Genomic DNA, 16,178 nt, shown 5'->3' on the forward strand with positions numbered 1-16,178 from the left:
GGGCATCTGTTCTTCCCTCAGACAGGACGGGGTTAAAGGAGCCACCGATTCAGGGGCTCTGGCTCACTCAGGCCAGGCGGAGGGAGGGGTGCGGATGCGGGGCGAGCCTGTGGCGGCAGAGGCCAGCGTGACATTGTACCAGCCTGAGGCGTGCCGTGTGCTCTCCCGGGGAAGTTGTCCTTGGATCTCGGGACCCTGGCAGTGGCGGGCTGCACAGGTTCCCCGGAAGGGAGGTGTGGACAGTGACCTGTGCTCACACACAGGCTTCTTGGTGGCGGCAGCAGCAGCCTTAGCATCTCATGCCCGTCTCTGGGGCCCGCGCTGTTGGCCGTGGCTCGCGCCTGTCTCTGGAGCTCCTTTAAGCAGCGTTCTTAATCCCCTCTCCTCGCACACCAGGAAACAAAGAGGGAAGAAAAAGTCTCTTGCCTCTTCGGCAGGTCCAGACTTTTCCCTGGACTCCCTCCCGGCTAGCCGTGGTGCACTAACCCCCTGCAGGCTGTGTTCACGCTGCCAATCCCAGTCCTTTCCCGGTGCTCAGACCGAAGCCCGAGCCTCAACTCCCAGCCCAACCCACCCCTGCGGATGAGCAGTCAAGCCTCTCGCGCTGGTGAGTGCCGGTCAGCCCTGATCCTCTGCGCAGGAATCTCTCCACTTTGCCCTCCGCACCCCTGTTGCTGTGCTCTGCTCCGCGGCTCCGAAGCTTCCCCCTCCGCCACCTGCAGTCTCCGCCCGCGAAGGGGCTTCCTAGTATGTGGAAACCTTTCCTCCTTCACGGCTCCCTCCCACTGGTGCAGGTCCCATCCCTATTCTTTTGTCTCTGTTTATTCTTTTTTCTTTTGCCCTACCCAGGTACATGGGGAGTTTCTTGCCTTTTGGGAGGTCTGAGGTCTCTGCCAGCATTCAGTAGGTGTTCTGTAGGAGTTGTTCCACGTGTAGATGTATTTCTGGTGTATCTGTGGGGAGGAAGGTCATCTCTGCGTCTTACTCTTCCACCATCTTCCCGATTCCTTCTGGGAATTTTTGCCAGCCAGTTGTTAAACCATTAAACCATTGATAACTTCAAAGTGGCCATGGTGGGAGTACTTATACCATGGAAATAAACAAATACTACTAATCAGGGTTTCTCCATACCCTCCAGGGAGCTTGTTTATTAGCACACTACTGACTATATCATAAAACAACCCGATGAGTGTTTTGCAATACAAAATGAAGCATGTGTTGTAGAAGCATAGGCAATGCTCAACCAAACAGGAGGAGAAAGTTCCAGAATATCCTCATAGATCGGTTCAATTTGACTTGGCCAAAAAGTGAATAGAAGTTTGTGTCAGAATTATGAAGGTTGCCATGGCATTCCAATAGAGGGGACTGCATATGAAAACTGATAATATAGAAAGAGTCATATGTCAGGGACAGGTCTGCAGCACACCTTTGTTTAGGCTGTGCACTGCACAAAAGCACCATTATCAATGGGTCATAATTCACATTTTTATTATTTTTCACTTTTGCATCTTTTCACTATAATTGTTGAATCCAGAGATGGCCAATTTATATACTTATGGCCATTTTCTGGCTTTTATCATAGTAAATAAATGAAATGATTAGGCTTGTTCCTATATAGTTGGTCTTGATTATTACATTTTGACTTACAAAAGTGATGTGAATTCAAGAAAACTCTTGCTGATCTAACAACGTTTTTATAACCTGTGCTTCTAAAAGAGGAGCTTCTTTCCTGACAGATGTACAAGTTAGGGGGCATATCTCTACATTAAAAAAAAAAAGCCTGATGGTTTAATCTAGATAATTCTAATGTTTCATTTTGCATTTAATATCATCCACATTTACTCCATCAGAATGTATGCTGAGTTTCCAGTTTAAATCTACAAGTTCTTTCACTGAGACATGATTCACATATAATTATATTTCATAACTAATATTTAATATTAATAATCCATTTGTAACAAAATCCAATTGGGGTAACAATTTAATTTGTTATAAATTTGCTATTGATAAATGAGAAAATATACTGTCATACGTGTTTTTTCCTTGAGGAAGAAGTGTGTTTTTCTAATTCCCACAAAGTTTCTGTGTGGGTGGGTAGAGCCTGGTCAAAGAGAACAGAAGCACAGGGTATCAGGCCATAGAGGGTGGGAATGGGGGAGGCACAAGTACTTTCACCCTATGTGCCAGTTTCTTGAAGGTTAGGATATAATGTTTTCTATTCAATAATTCATTCATTTTTTTCCAGGTTGCCTACCACTTACAAGGCAAATTCTGTAGAAACTATATAAAGCACATAATAGGAAATCAGGTAATGTATAATTGAATTAATTAGTAAGTAAGCAAAAATTTACCAAAGAAAACTCTTACAGTCACATGGACTCTGGAAAAAGCCCTTGTGATCAGGACACACTAAATCTCCAACAAACCCAGTAACACAAAATGATGTGAACTTGTGTGTCCAGAGGCCTATATGAAACAAGGGTGCTAAAATGACATTTAAAAACAATTTTTGTTATTTACCTTTTTAAATTGGCATTTTTATTTACGGTAAACCAGTTTGTTCCTTGCAGTGATTCCTGCAGACTTGGGTATTTTCCTCTTTACAATGATAGAGCGAATCTGTCTAGCGCAATCCTGGCTGTTGTGCTATGTTGTAAAAGATGACTAGTCAGAGGGTGAAGGGAATCTTGTCACCAGGTTGGAGGCTTAGAATAGTTTACTGAATGAAAAAGGAGAATATTCCCAAATTACCTAGATATCATGCTCATGCTTTTGAAGACTAAAGACAGGCAATGCATTTGCAAACAATAATAATGGGGACAGATAAAACAGACTACTTAAATGCCTAAAAACGACATCTATGTGATTTTTCTGCCCCAAATTTACCTTTAAAATTCATATGATTGAATTAAAAATTGTTTTACTGTTACTTAGAACATCTATATCTATTTGTACTATACTAAAGTAACCATTTATTCCAAATTTGGGGGGGATATTTATTTTAATTCTGACAAAGTTCTTAGAAGTAGTGTTTTATGACTGTCTTTATCGCTTGCTTTTTCAAAGGATAAAATGTCTGATTAGTCACTTTGGATAGTTCTGGATGCTAAGCTCTTTTAGCTGATTAAGGAATTTTCTCATGTGGTAACATTCCCATCATATGGGATTTTATGCTTTTTGACTAACAGCTCTTAAAGGCAAGACGTATTTGGTTGTACTTTCACACCTAAAGGCATAAGGAGGATACAGAGAGTCATGGGATTGGGAGCCAGAAGTCGTGACACTTATTTTCATATTATCTGATTGTAAATGTCTCCTTCAATTAACTGTGAACTTATTGAGGGTAGGGGTTATGCAATTTACCTTTGTTTCCCAAGCACTGGTCTAGGCATCTAGTAAGACAAATAGCATATTATCTCTTTTACATGTGGATCTAAAACAAACAAACCAAGCTCATCAATACAGAGAATAACTGGTGGATGCCAGATGGGGACAGGGGGTGGGAGGTGAAAGAAATGAGTGAACGGGGTCAAAAGGTTAAAAAAAAGGAAATTTAAATCTAATACTAAAAAGCTATCTGAAACAGTTCTGTGGCCCATCTTGAGGAATATAAAAATAACATTATTATTTGTATGAAATAATATTAAAGAGAAAGAGTAGGAAAAAGAAATATAATACACACAAAGTACACAAATATTAAGTCAAGTGTACAGCTCAGTGAATTTTACAAAGTGATACACCTGTGAAACTTCTGTCAAGATCACGCCATAGAATATTAAAATAGCAACCCAGAAACATCCCTCATGTCCCTTTGCCCTTATTATCCAATGGAAAAACAGTACACCTCTTTTACTTCTATCTTCATAGCTTAGTTTTGACTCTTTTAAAACTTCATATAAATGGAATAATCTTTCACTTAATAGTATGCTTGTACACAATGATCCTGTGTATGAAAGGCATACATTCTTTTTCATTGCTGTATAGTATCCCATCGTATGACTATAACACAATTTATCTGTTTTACTGGGTTCTTTGTCTCTGTTCTAGTTTTAAACAATTAAAAATAAAGTTACAATAAAAATAGCGCAATAAATACAGTATTTGAATAAATTTTCACAGGCATCACATTTTTCTTGATCACAGAGGAATTCGGCCCTTATAGTCAGTGAATTGACTGACTACAGAGAATTGGCCATTGAAGGAACAAATGAAGACAGATAGCATGATCCACAGAAACTGATCAAGTAGACATGTAAGAAATACAGGCTGTAGCATACAAGTAAATATGGCTTGCTCTACAAAGTGATGGAGGAAGGAAGAAAAATGTAGAGGAACCTGCTGAGAAAGCAGTAGTGGGTGACAATTAGGGGTTATGCTATCAGAAGGCACAGGAAATCACTAAACCCAGGATTATCCCCAGTGAACAATAAGAAAATAGAAAATCGTTGAAGAACATGGCATGAGAACAAGGCACCACTATACTGTACACTAGAAGACATTTTGCAGGACAGTGGGTGACATTTATTTTTCTTTTACATTTGTCTGCAAGATTTTTCATTTGCCTACACTGATAACTGGAATTAAAGGTTGTATGATCTGCTTAATGATCCAGAGAGAGACCCAGTGTAACAGTCCTGTTAGAGCTTCATTGAAGCATTAAGTAAGTGCCGACGTTAAGGTCTTTTTCTCTTAGTCTATGAGTGCTGATTACTGAAACAAAGTTGACACTATGTGAGCAAAGTGAAATGAAAAACTGAATAATCAATCAACCAAATTCAAGGTAGCTGGTTATTCAGGATAATTCATACACAAAAAACCTGCATATAATTCTTCTTGAAGAGCTTGTTTTTATGATTAGCTCAATGTTCCCTGATATTCGACCTTCAAGTGAATATCCAGATAGTGACAACCTACTGCTCCTCAACCTTATACTTAGCTTTATTCATATATCACTTAAATGAAAACTACAAGTCATTTGCTACAAATGAATTGCTTCATTTATACCACACATTACAATGGCACAACTATAATTTTCCTATATCTCTAGACTTTATTTAATAATTCACCTTATTCAAATATTCAATAACCTAAAACCAACTCAACGATTTTGCTTATAATCATACAACATTATCAAAATGATGAGTCACACATACTAAGAGACATTTTTAGTGTCCAAACAGTGATCTAAACAACATTGTACCTGTGCTTTTCAGGTTTGTTTAAATTTGGTTTTTAATCTTATGCAATGTATTTTAATAGCTTTATTGAGTTATAATTTTATACTGTGAAGTTCACCCATTTAAAGCATATAATCCAGTGTCGTTTGGTATATTAACAGAGTTTTATAACCATCACCATAATCTAATTTTAGAAGCTTTTCATCATCCCCAGATATTTCTTTTGACTACAGTTTCAAATCATAATTACTGTAGTCAAAAGACTACACTTTAGGGTTAGTTAATAAAAAAGTTAGTTAATAAAAAAAGTCCACACTTTAGGGTTTACCTCTGCTCTTGTTTCTTTTTCACATAGATTCAGTGACCTCAGTGTGTGTGTGTGTGTGTGTGTGTGTGTGTGTGTGTGTAAGTCAGAAAGAAAAAGAGTTCACCTATTTTAAACTTCTAATGATTATAAAAATCTTCCTACAGCAGTTTTTGTGAACAGAAGTATTTCTGCCACCTTTGCTTTTTAAGTAGCAGAAGTGTATATTTAGGGTTACTGGAATTGTACAATAGATTCTTAACTGGAACTGAAAGATTTTCAACCCTAGAGAGCTTTTGAAAATTGCAGCCTTTCCTGAATAAAAGCAGGATGGCAAGATAACTCCTGGAAAACTCTTTTGCTACGGCCCTGTTGAAGTAGAGAGTGAAACATCTATCTTACTGATCAAATGACTAAACAAAAGTTATCATGGAATTTTTTGAGAAAAGAGAAGGCTATACTGTTGAATTAATTATATTTTCTGTACTTGCTGAGGGAAAAAAGCTTTCTTCTCATCTGACCTAAATAGATACGGGCTAAGATTCTATTTTACCTGGTTAAAATGTACAAACTTGGAATAATTTCCGAAGTTATGATTCCCCTCTCTCCATATTAACTGTTTATCACAAAAACATTGAAGCCCTGGCAGCAATGATTTCCCTTTCTGACATTGACTGGATGGGTCTAAGCTGGACTAATCAGGAATTTGAGATTGGGGTGAGAGGAGCCTGACTCAACGTCTTTGAGTCCTGAAATATGTAGGCTCAAAGACAGAGCTACTGGTGAGTGTGATCTGCCTTCCATGCAGATCAGAGAAGCAGAGACAGCAAATACGCAGAGAGAAAGAAGAAAAGAATGAAGCAGATATGTGTAAATTAACAGACCAGGCAGAAGGAAAAGGGATCTGAGTGGTGAAAGAATTCTACACAGCTTTGCACGCTCTAATTCCTGTACCTTCTGAGGCTCTACTGAACTTCTGCCCTTTGAGTCTGTGAGATACTTCTTTATGCTTAAGCCAACTGGCTTTGTTTTGTATTACTGGAAACCCAGAGATTCCTAAAAATTGACTCGTTTAAAATGGAACACAAGCATTTACTTAAGTTTCTAAATCACTTATGAGTGATACCAAAGAAATAAAAAGATAAACTTTCTGCTTTTGATTAACTTAAACTCTTATTAGGGAAACAAGAACTTCACATATAACAAAACTCTCCAAAACAATGCAGCTTATTCCACAATGAGCATTAGGTGGCATAATTATGTGCAGTAGACAATGGAGAAATCCATGTGGGCTCTAGCAAGGAGGGAAGATCTTGGAGGCATAATTCTTTGTGTTAAACATTGAACGATGAGTAGAGTTTGATTAGATAAAAAGTTTGGTTAAAAAAAATGTGTTCTAGATTAAGAGACAAAGTAGCCAGGAATGACCGTAGAAGCTACAGAAATCCAACGGAAGAATAAATTGTGATAAGAGATGATACTGGGTTAGGAGGGTGGTGCCAGATGATGGAGAGGCATGAATTACAGAAGAGGAGTTACCTGGACTTCCTGTAACTAGGTAAAAGGAGGAGTGGTAGATCCTTAAGCAGAGGTGTATTGTGACCAAATGTTTGTGTAAAAAGTTAAATCTGGTTGTGGTATACTGTACAGTTCAGAGGCAAGTAAACTAACTTGGAAGATGTTTTCTCTCTGACGGTGATTACAGAGAGGGGAAAAAAATCGAAGACGTGGGAGAAGAAACAGACTTCGATCAGTACTTCTCAAACTTTACTGTATGCATGAATTGCCTGAGAATCTTCTTAAAAATGCAAGTTATTATTCAGTAGTTCTGGGCTAAGGCCCAGAATTCTGACTTTCTAACAATCTCCCAGGTAATACCCACACTGCTAATCTGTGAACCACACGTTAAGAAGACAAGATTTTGAAAATAATGATCTAATCCAGTGTGACGAAGGAAAATAAGAGTCAAAGATGACTCCAAGGTTTCTAGTGTGCTATAGTAGACAGGAGAGAGAGAAAAGGGAAACTGAGCCAATCCAACATTCATCGAGTGACTGCTGTTCATTATTTTCTTTTATCCTGCGACCTAACCATATAAAGTAAATCCATTCATTCACTTAGTCTACACTTACGCACTTATGTACGAAGCATCCACTAAGTGACAGGCATTGTTCTAAATGTTGTGGATTCAGTAATGAATAAAACTATAAAATAAAATTTGAAACCTTTGCTTATAATTTCAAGGGAAGGACAGAAAATAAACAAAATAAGTAAAACATATAGTATTAAAGTTGGGAAAGTCAAGTAAATAGCCCAAAATCTACTTTGGCTGAGTTTCATTCAAACAAGTCACGTTGAACATCTTTTGTATAACACAAATATGATAAATTTATAAGGAATTCAAGATATATGGTGAAGCTAAAACTATTTTTAAATCCTTTGAAAGTATTTTACTGAGTTAATAAAAAATATTTCAGAAAGTCCTGGGAACTTTAGCTGTGTCACACCTGGACATATTTTTAATGAAAGTGTGTATCTGAATGTGTAATGGAATATTTTGTAGCTTTCACAGTCATCCTTCTCAGAACAAACATCTGTCTTACTAATCCGGTGATATATGGTCTGACCGAGTGCTCATTTCCCATCTATAAGGGGCCAGCTTAAACGTTCTTTGTTTCTTACCACAGATAGTAGAGAGGAATTTCTTTCCAAACACACTGTAGAAAGTCATTTCTATAGTAAGCTGAAGGAAACACTACGGGATTAATTAGTCAAAGAAAACAAAGGAACAGATTGAGAAATCTGTCTGTATGTATGTATGTACATCTGTATGTATTTATCTATCTATGTCTGTACTTCTGACATCTATGAATCTGTAAAACAAAACTGAATAAATAAAGTGTAAAATGGAAGCCTATTAAACTATAATTGCTATAAAACAATAGGTTCTCGTCCTCCAAAACTTATATTTAAAAATTGCTAAATGTATCTTTGTTCACTAAGCACTTTAATTAACAACTATAACATGGTGATTATATTATTCAACATTTAAATGCTTAATTTGCAATCTGGAATTGCAGGCATTCCCTGATAAAGATGTATTTTCATTTGTTGCATTTGTATTTTTAGTAGAAGACAAAAATAAGAAGATACTTATATGGTAATATGATACTAGATCCATAAACAAAAGTTTTACTCTTTCTTTTTATTGCTCTTGAGATTTAAAACACAATAACAATCTATATTTACGCATTGAGCTATTGGATTTTTTCATGTTATGAGAGGTTTGAAATACTGTACCTGCCATCTACTGGAAGTCTATGGGAGGTACATTTCCCTGCTATCAACTAAGGCCTCCAGAGAGTGAGTCTAAAAAATGCTATCAGTGCTTTTTGAGGAAATCATACCACAGGTTTGGAGGTCCTTTACCACTGTTAAAGAAAATTGAAGATAAAATAATCTCATTAATCGCTGGTGAAGGTACAGAAGGAACCCATATAAATTTGAGTAGGCAAAATCACAAGAGAGATTCACCTCTGAAATGTCAAAAGTACTAAAAGGCCACGAGCAAAAAGATCTACAAATTTCCTTCCCAGCATTTTTATTAAAGGAAGTGCTCTGACCATAGAAATATGTGTATATAATTCCTAACTATTACAAATAGCTTTTAGGATCGAGGGAGTCAGGATTCTGAGACCTTTTCTAGTGACTTCTGTCTATTTCTGGGCTTCAGTGGGTTGTGTGAGTAGGGGTAAGAGTAAACAGGGGAGAAGACAAGATAAACTGACACTGTAGACGAAATGTTGAATTACTTCAAAGAATGAAACACCATAGTCAGTTGTTTAATTACATGCTTTGTGACTATATTTAATTCCTTCAATTATGCTCTGGGTCAGAATAGTTAGCTCCAGCCCTACATGTAACCTAGACACTTACAGGTTGGGATGCCTAGACTTTTCCTATTGAAATCATGTCAGTCTATTTTCTTACCCTCAATAATTTTAATATAATGTATCTAATGACCACTTTCTCCTGATTTATGGGAAAACCCCAGAAACTAAGAATTACCCTTTCATTCAGTTTTTATGAATGCCTTTAAAAATTATAACTTAAAAACATAAAACCTTCCAGCTTTTAATTTTTCTATACTTTTGGTGGCTAGAAGTAATTCTTAGAAGTAATAAGCTCTAGAATTGCATGATCATAGATAGAGCTTGAGGGTTTCATACAGATTAACAGTGGCACTAAAAGGTAGAATAATTTAATTCAAGGGCATACAATTTAGTGGTAGAACTTAAACTATAATTCAGGTTGTTTCACTGTAGTCACTATTATTTCTACTACCTTGCACTGCCTCGAATGTAATTATAAAATTGATATTGGACTTGAAATTGAAACAGGGAGTTTGAGCTATTGTTGTGTGAGAGAAGGGAAGGAGGTGATGAAGAATAAAGATATTTGCCAGATATGTCCTTGGCATTGTTAATTAGGCATGTTCATTTTTACTTCGAAATTCAAACAAGCCCCATGTCAAATTTTCAGACCTAAATTAGCCCCACTTTACTTAAATATATCAATAAGAACACGTGAAGACAAGGAATTCAGAGTTAGAGAGTTTCAGAGACAAGCAGCACCCAGGCATTTCTAAGGCTGAGTGACAAAACAGTAGGACTTCTGTGTCTAGCAACATTACAGATTATTAGAGACCCTGAAAATCTTCAGCAGCAAACACTTATAAGTATGAGATAATAACATAACAAACATTGTTTGAAATGCATAGTCAAACTCACAGAGAAGTTGTAACATCCCCAGGGGCTAAAAGCAAAGAGAAAATTGAAAACCAGATTAGTGAACTGATGCTGATAGTTTGGCAGCTTGAGAGGGTGGGGCATATTAGTCACTCTTGTTATTGAAAGGAATTTAATGAACATTATGGACCAAAAACCAAGGCACTGGAACTGCTTGAGTTGGGGAGTTGGACTAGCAAACCCTCCCCTCAAAGACACATATATAAGTTCAGGATACATGAAGGGCTATGTCCTCAGGGCAAGAGTAGCTAGGGAAAAAGTCATCTACTGGCAAAGTGAAATGAGAGAAACGTTGTTGAGGTGTCCTGGGACCTAGGTAGGAAAAAAAGGTCTATAAAAAATTTGCATCCACAGAAAAAGCAAACAGCAGAATAAGATCCTGGGAGCTTTAGGTAATAAGATTGAGACACACTAAAAAAAATAAGTACGTTTAAAATGACTAAAATAAATAGAGGAAGGACTCAAAAGTCTAAGAAAGTAATACAATACTATCAACAATGCATATAATTGAATACTTTGCAGCAATTAAAAAAGATTAGGTATATCTATATATGCTGATATATAAAGATCTCCAAATTTTCTTATAAAAAAGCTAGTTACAAAAGCATCATATAGTATAAATCCATTGTTGTTTAAAAGAATTGAAAAGGCACTGTGTGTTTGCTCTAAGGATGTTCATTCTCTTTTTTATTTAAAAAAATTAATTGAAATATAGTTAATGTACAATATTATGTTAGTTTCAGGTGTATTACAGAGTGATTTGACATTTGCCTACATTATGAAATGATCACCACAATAAGTCTAGTAACCATCTGTCCCTGTACGAAGTTATTATAATATTATTTCCACATAAAAGTGAGATAATATGGTATTCGTCTTTACCTGACTTATTTCGCTTAGCATAATATTCTCTATATCCATCCATGTTGTCGCTAATGGCAAAATCTCATTTTTTATGGCTGAGTAATATTCCACATATATATATATATTTATACATATATATACCACATCTTCTTTATCCATTCTTCTCTTAATGGACATTTAGATTGCTTCCATATCTTGCCTATTGTAAATAATGCTGCAATGGACATTGCTTTGAATGTTATCTTTTGAATTAGTGTTTTTGTTTTCTTCAGATAGATACCCAGAAGTAAAACTGCTGAATCATATGACAGTCCTATTTTTAATTTTTTGAGGAACCTCCATACTTTTTTCCACAGTGGTTACACCAATTTACAATCTCACCAAAAGTGCATAAGAGTTCCCTTTTCTCCACAAAGGATGTTCAGTTTCTTTATATCTGATTCCAGTTAACTGTTTTGTTTCCTATAATTTTAAAACATAATGCAAGATTATTACTAATGAAAAAATTGGACCAGGCAAATTTGAAAAAAAAATGAAAAATAACTTTTAGAAATAAAAAATTTAGTCACTGAAATTTTTTAAAAAGGGATTAGATATGGATAAAGATAGAATTAGTGAATAGAAGGATAAATGTGAAGAAACACAGAGAGACCAAGGAAATAGAAAAATACAAAAAGAGGAATTTAAGAAAAAAAAATGTCATGAAGAACCTAGGGGTAAGACAGGAATAAAGACACAGACCTACTAGAGAATGGACTTGAGGATATGGGGAGGGGGAAGGGTGAGCTGTGACAAAGTGAGAGAGAGGCATGGACATAAATACACTACCAAACGTAAGGTAGATAGCTAGTGGGAAGCAGCCGCACAGCACAGGGAGATCAGCTCGGTGCTTTGTGACCGCCTGAAGGGGTGGGATAGGGAGGGTGGGAGGGAGGGAGACCCAAGAGGGAAGAGATATGGGAACATATGTATGTGTATAACTGATTCACTTTGTTATAAAGCAGAAACTAACACACCATTGTAAAGCAATTATACTCCAATAAAGATGTAAAAAAGAAAAAAAAGAGAGGTTCAGAGACATGAGGTAAAATGAGAAAGTCACACATATATTCAAAAGTAATTTCAGGGGAGCATATAGAGAGAATGGTAAAAAGCCTATCTATTAAAAGAATGGCTGAGAATTTTCCAGAAGTTATAAAACACTCCAGTCCTCAGATTCAAGAAATCTTATAAATCCCAAGCAGTCTCTAAAGGAGCAAAGGCAAATAAATGATTTTTAAACCAAGCCAAGAGAAGAGGCAGACCAGAATCAACAATTAGACATAGATGTTTCTCAGTAACAATATGAAAAAGGGAAGAAAGTAAATTACCCTCTTCGATGAGCTGAGAAAATTCTCCTAAAAATGGATATTTTGTGCTCATTTAACATCATTTAAGAATGAGATCAAAATAGGCATTTCACAAATAAAAATGAATTGTATTTACTATCAATAGACTATCACTGAAGGAATTGCTAATGAATATTCTTCATGAAAAAGAATATTGAATTGGTAAAGAAGGATTGAGATGAAAAAAGGGGAGGTGAGCAAATAAATTGGTAAAAAATAGATAAAACTAAAAAAGTACTGATTTCATTAAATAACAAGAATAATAATGATTAATTTGGGGAGGAAACAAACAAATTGAGATTTAAATACCCAACAAACATAACATACAAGGTGGAGTGGTAATACTTGGTATTAAAGATTGAGGCCTATTTTTGTGGGGGCGAAGTCTGGTGTGATGATTTAATTTTATGTGTTAACTTGACTGGGCCACAGGGTACCCAGATACTTAGTCAACACTGTTATGGATATTTCTATGAAGATAGTTCTGGATGAGATTAACATTTAAATCAGTAGACTGAGTGAAGCAGATTGCTCTCCCTAAAGTGGATGGGCCTCATTCAATCAGTTGAAGGCTGACTAGAACAAAAAGGTTGACCCTCTCATGAGTAAAAGAGTTCTTTCTGAGAGTTTGAGGACTGGGATATTGGCTTTCTTCTGCCTTTGGACTCAAACTGAAACATCAGCTCTTCTTGGGTCTCAAGCCTTCTGGGCTTTGGACTAGAACAACACCATCAGGCTCTCAGACCTTCAGACTGAGACTGAAACTAAACCACTGGCTCTCCTGAGCCTCCATCATGCTGATGAACCCTGCAGATCTAAGATTTACCAACCTCCATAATCATGTGAGCTGATTCCTTATAATAAATCTCTCTCGTTCTCAATCTCTCTCTCTCTTGCTCTCATTATCACTCTCACTCTAGTTCTAGCTGTACCTCTATCTCCATCTTTATCTCCCTCTCTATCTCTATCCTACTGGCTCTGTTTCTCTGGGGAACTCTAAAACAGATTTTACCAACAGTGATTCTAGAGGAATAGAATTATGAGTTTTCTGAATTGGTTCTCGGGTTTCTGGAATTGGCTTTCTAATTTGATTAGGTTTCAAGATGCTAATGACTCCATTTCCAGTAGTAAAGAAAGCTCTAATAGTTCATGATCAGGCAACCTCTGGCAACAGAGATAAGCAAAATATCACCACTGGAGACTCCTAAACAACCACTTACAAGAAGCAAGGATCTAAGTGTCTGTGTACATGATACTTTTGAATGCTTCTATCAAACTAACAAGTATAAGGAGAGTAACTCATTGCTCCTAACACTCACTGGTGGACAAAGTGGGAGAAGAAAAGGAGCTCAGGGATTCACATTCCCAGTTCAAGAGCCACATAAATGACCTGAAAGCTCTATGTATGCTCCTATAGCTGCAGGGCTGAAAATGCTGAAAATCAAAAGCAGAATCTCAACCTGTAGCTGGCTGACTTACAAGGCATGTTGAACTCCCAGCCTGGTAAGGTGTCTACTGTTAAAGGGCACTGATTGGGAAGGCACTGGGATCCTGAAAAGTGGAATGAGGACACATGAAAAGCCCTTGCTGTAGCTACAGACACTGAGCCCCTAAATTCTGATGAATCATTTTGCCAATGGAAGCAGCCTCTCTACTCACCATGGAAGAGGTCTTTTCATCCCCAGTGGAACCTCCAGTAGAAGCAGCCTCTCCATCCCCATCTGAGGGGGATTAACTCTGCAATGCCTGATGAAAGAGTAATGGCCTACCCTGAGGCAGATGCCACGCAAGACAATGCTGACTGTCCTCCACTCCTCTGTGCTTCCCGACCTACAACCAGGCTAAAGACCCAATAGGTCCCTAAGGCCGAGGTAGAAAGTGTGACCCATGAGGATGTGCAATATACTCCAAAAAAAGAACCTGAATTTTCCAATTTGTACAGACAGAAATTTGGAGAACATGTGTGGGAATGGATAATAAGGATGTGGGATAATGGTATCAGGAATATAAAGTTGGATCAGGCCAATTTCATTAATATGGACTGACTAAGCAGTGATTCTGCATTTAATTTTGCATCTCGGGGGCTTAGAAAGGGATCTAACAATTTGGTTGGTTGATTGGCTAAAGCATGGACCAAAAGGTGGCCCACAGTGAGCAAGCTGGAAATGCTGGACCGACCTTGCTTTACTGTAGATGAAGGGATTCAAAGGCTTAGGGAGACTGAAATGTTAGAGTGGATTTGTCACTTAAGACCTACTCACCCACCCTGGGATAGTCCAGAAGACACACTTTTTACCACAACTATGAGGAATCAATTTGTGAGGGGAGTCCCAACAGCCTTGAAGTGCTCTGTTGCTTGCTTATCTCTGCAAGCCAGACCTTACATTGGGAACTGCAGTCACTGAATTGGGAAACCTAAATGCAAGAGAGTAACTGAATCCCAGAGTGGCAGGGTCCAAAAGGCACCACTCAACTGCCAAAAGAAAAGTGAGTATGGTTACTGCAGTGGACAGCAGAGTCAAAGCAGCAATTAGAATAGTCTGACTCAAGCAGTATTCACTAGCTGATCATGGTATACACCTAAATGTGAACTAAATAGCAAGCCTACTAAATACTTACTTGACCTGTATAAGCAGAAAAACTCTACGTTAAGTGAATAAAAGTCTAACTTGAATATAAAAAGAGAGAGTCACAGCCCCTCAATCCGTTCCCAGACTTGAGCCAGTTTACAGACCTGGAACCCTTTAAATGCAAGGGAGGCCCTCTTAAGGAAAGACCCTGGTACGCTGCCAGAAATTTATACTGCTAATCTGTATTTCAGTCCTCCTCCAAAGGGATCTATGGCCTTTTACTAGGATAACAGTATGTTGGGGAAAAGGAAATAATCAGACCTTTCTGGGACTACTGAACACTGGCTCTGAACTGACACTGATTCCAGGTGACCTAAAGCATCACTGTGGTCCACCAGTTATAGTAGGGGCTTATGGAGGTGACGTGATCAATGTAATTTTAGCTCAGGTCTGACTCACAGTGGGGCCAGTGGGTCCCCAAATCCATCCTGGGGTTAGTTATTTCTCCAGTTGTAGAATGCATAATTTGAATAAGCATACTTAGCAGCTGAGAGATTTCCCACTTTGGTTCTCTGATCTGTGGTGAGAAGGCTATTACGGTGGGAAAGGCCAATTGGAAGCCATTAGAACTGCCTCTACCTAGGAAAATAGTAAACCAAAAGCGATACCACATTCCTGGAGAGAATGCAGAGATCAGTACTACTATCAATGGCTCGAAAGATGCATGTGTGCTGATTCCCACCACAGCCCCATTCAACCTTCCTATTGGATCTGTGAAGAAGACAGGGATCTTGCAAAAGACAGTGGATTATTTTAGGTTTAACTGAATAATTACTAAAATTGCAACGGCTATATCAGTTGGGGTTTCATTGTTTGAGCAAATTAATACATCCCCTAGTACCTGGTATATAGCTATTGCTCTGGCAAACGCTTTTTCTGATACCTGTCAATAAAGACCACCAGAAGCAGTTTGCTTTCAGGTGGCAAGGCCAACAATACAACTTCTCTGTCCTGCCTTAGGGGTATATCAACAACTCTCCAATCCTATGTCATCATTTAGTTTTCAG

This window comes from Globicephala melas, chromosome 2 (assembly GCF_963455315.2).
Source record: "Globicephala melas chromosome 2, mGloMel1.2, whole genome shotgun sequence".
NCBI classification, from domain to species: Eukaryota; Metazoa; Chordata; class Mammalia; order Artiodactyla; family Delphinidae; genus Globicephala; species Globicephala melas.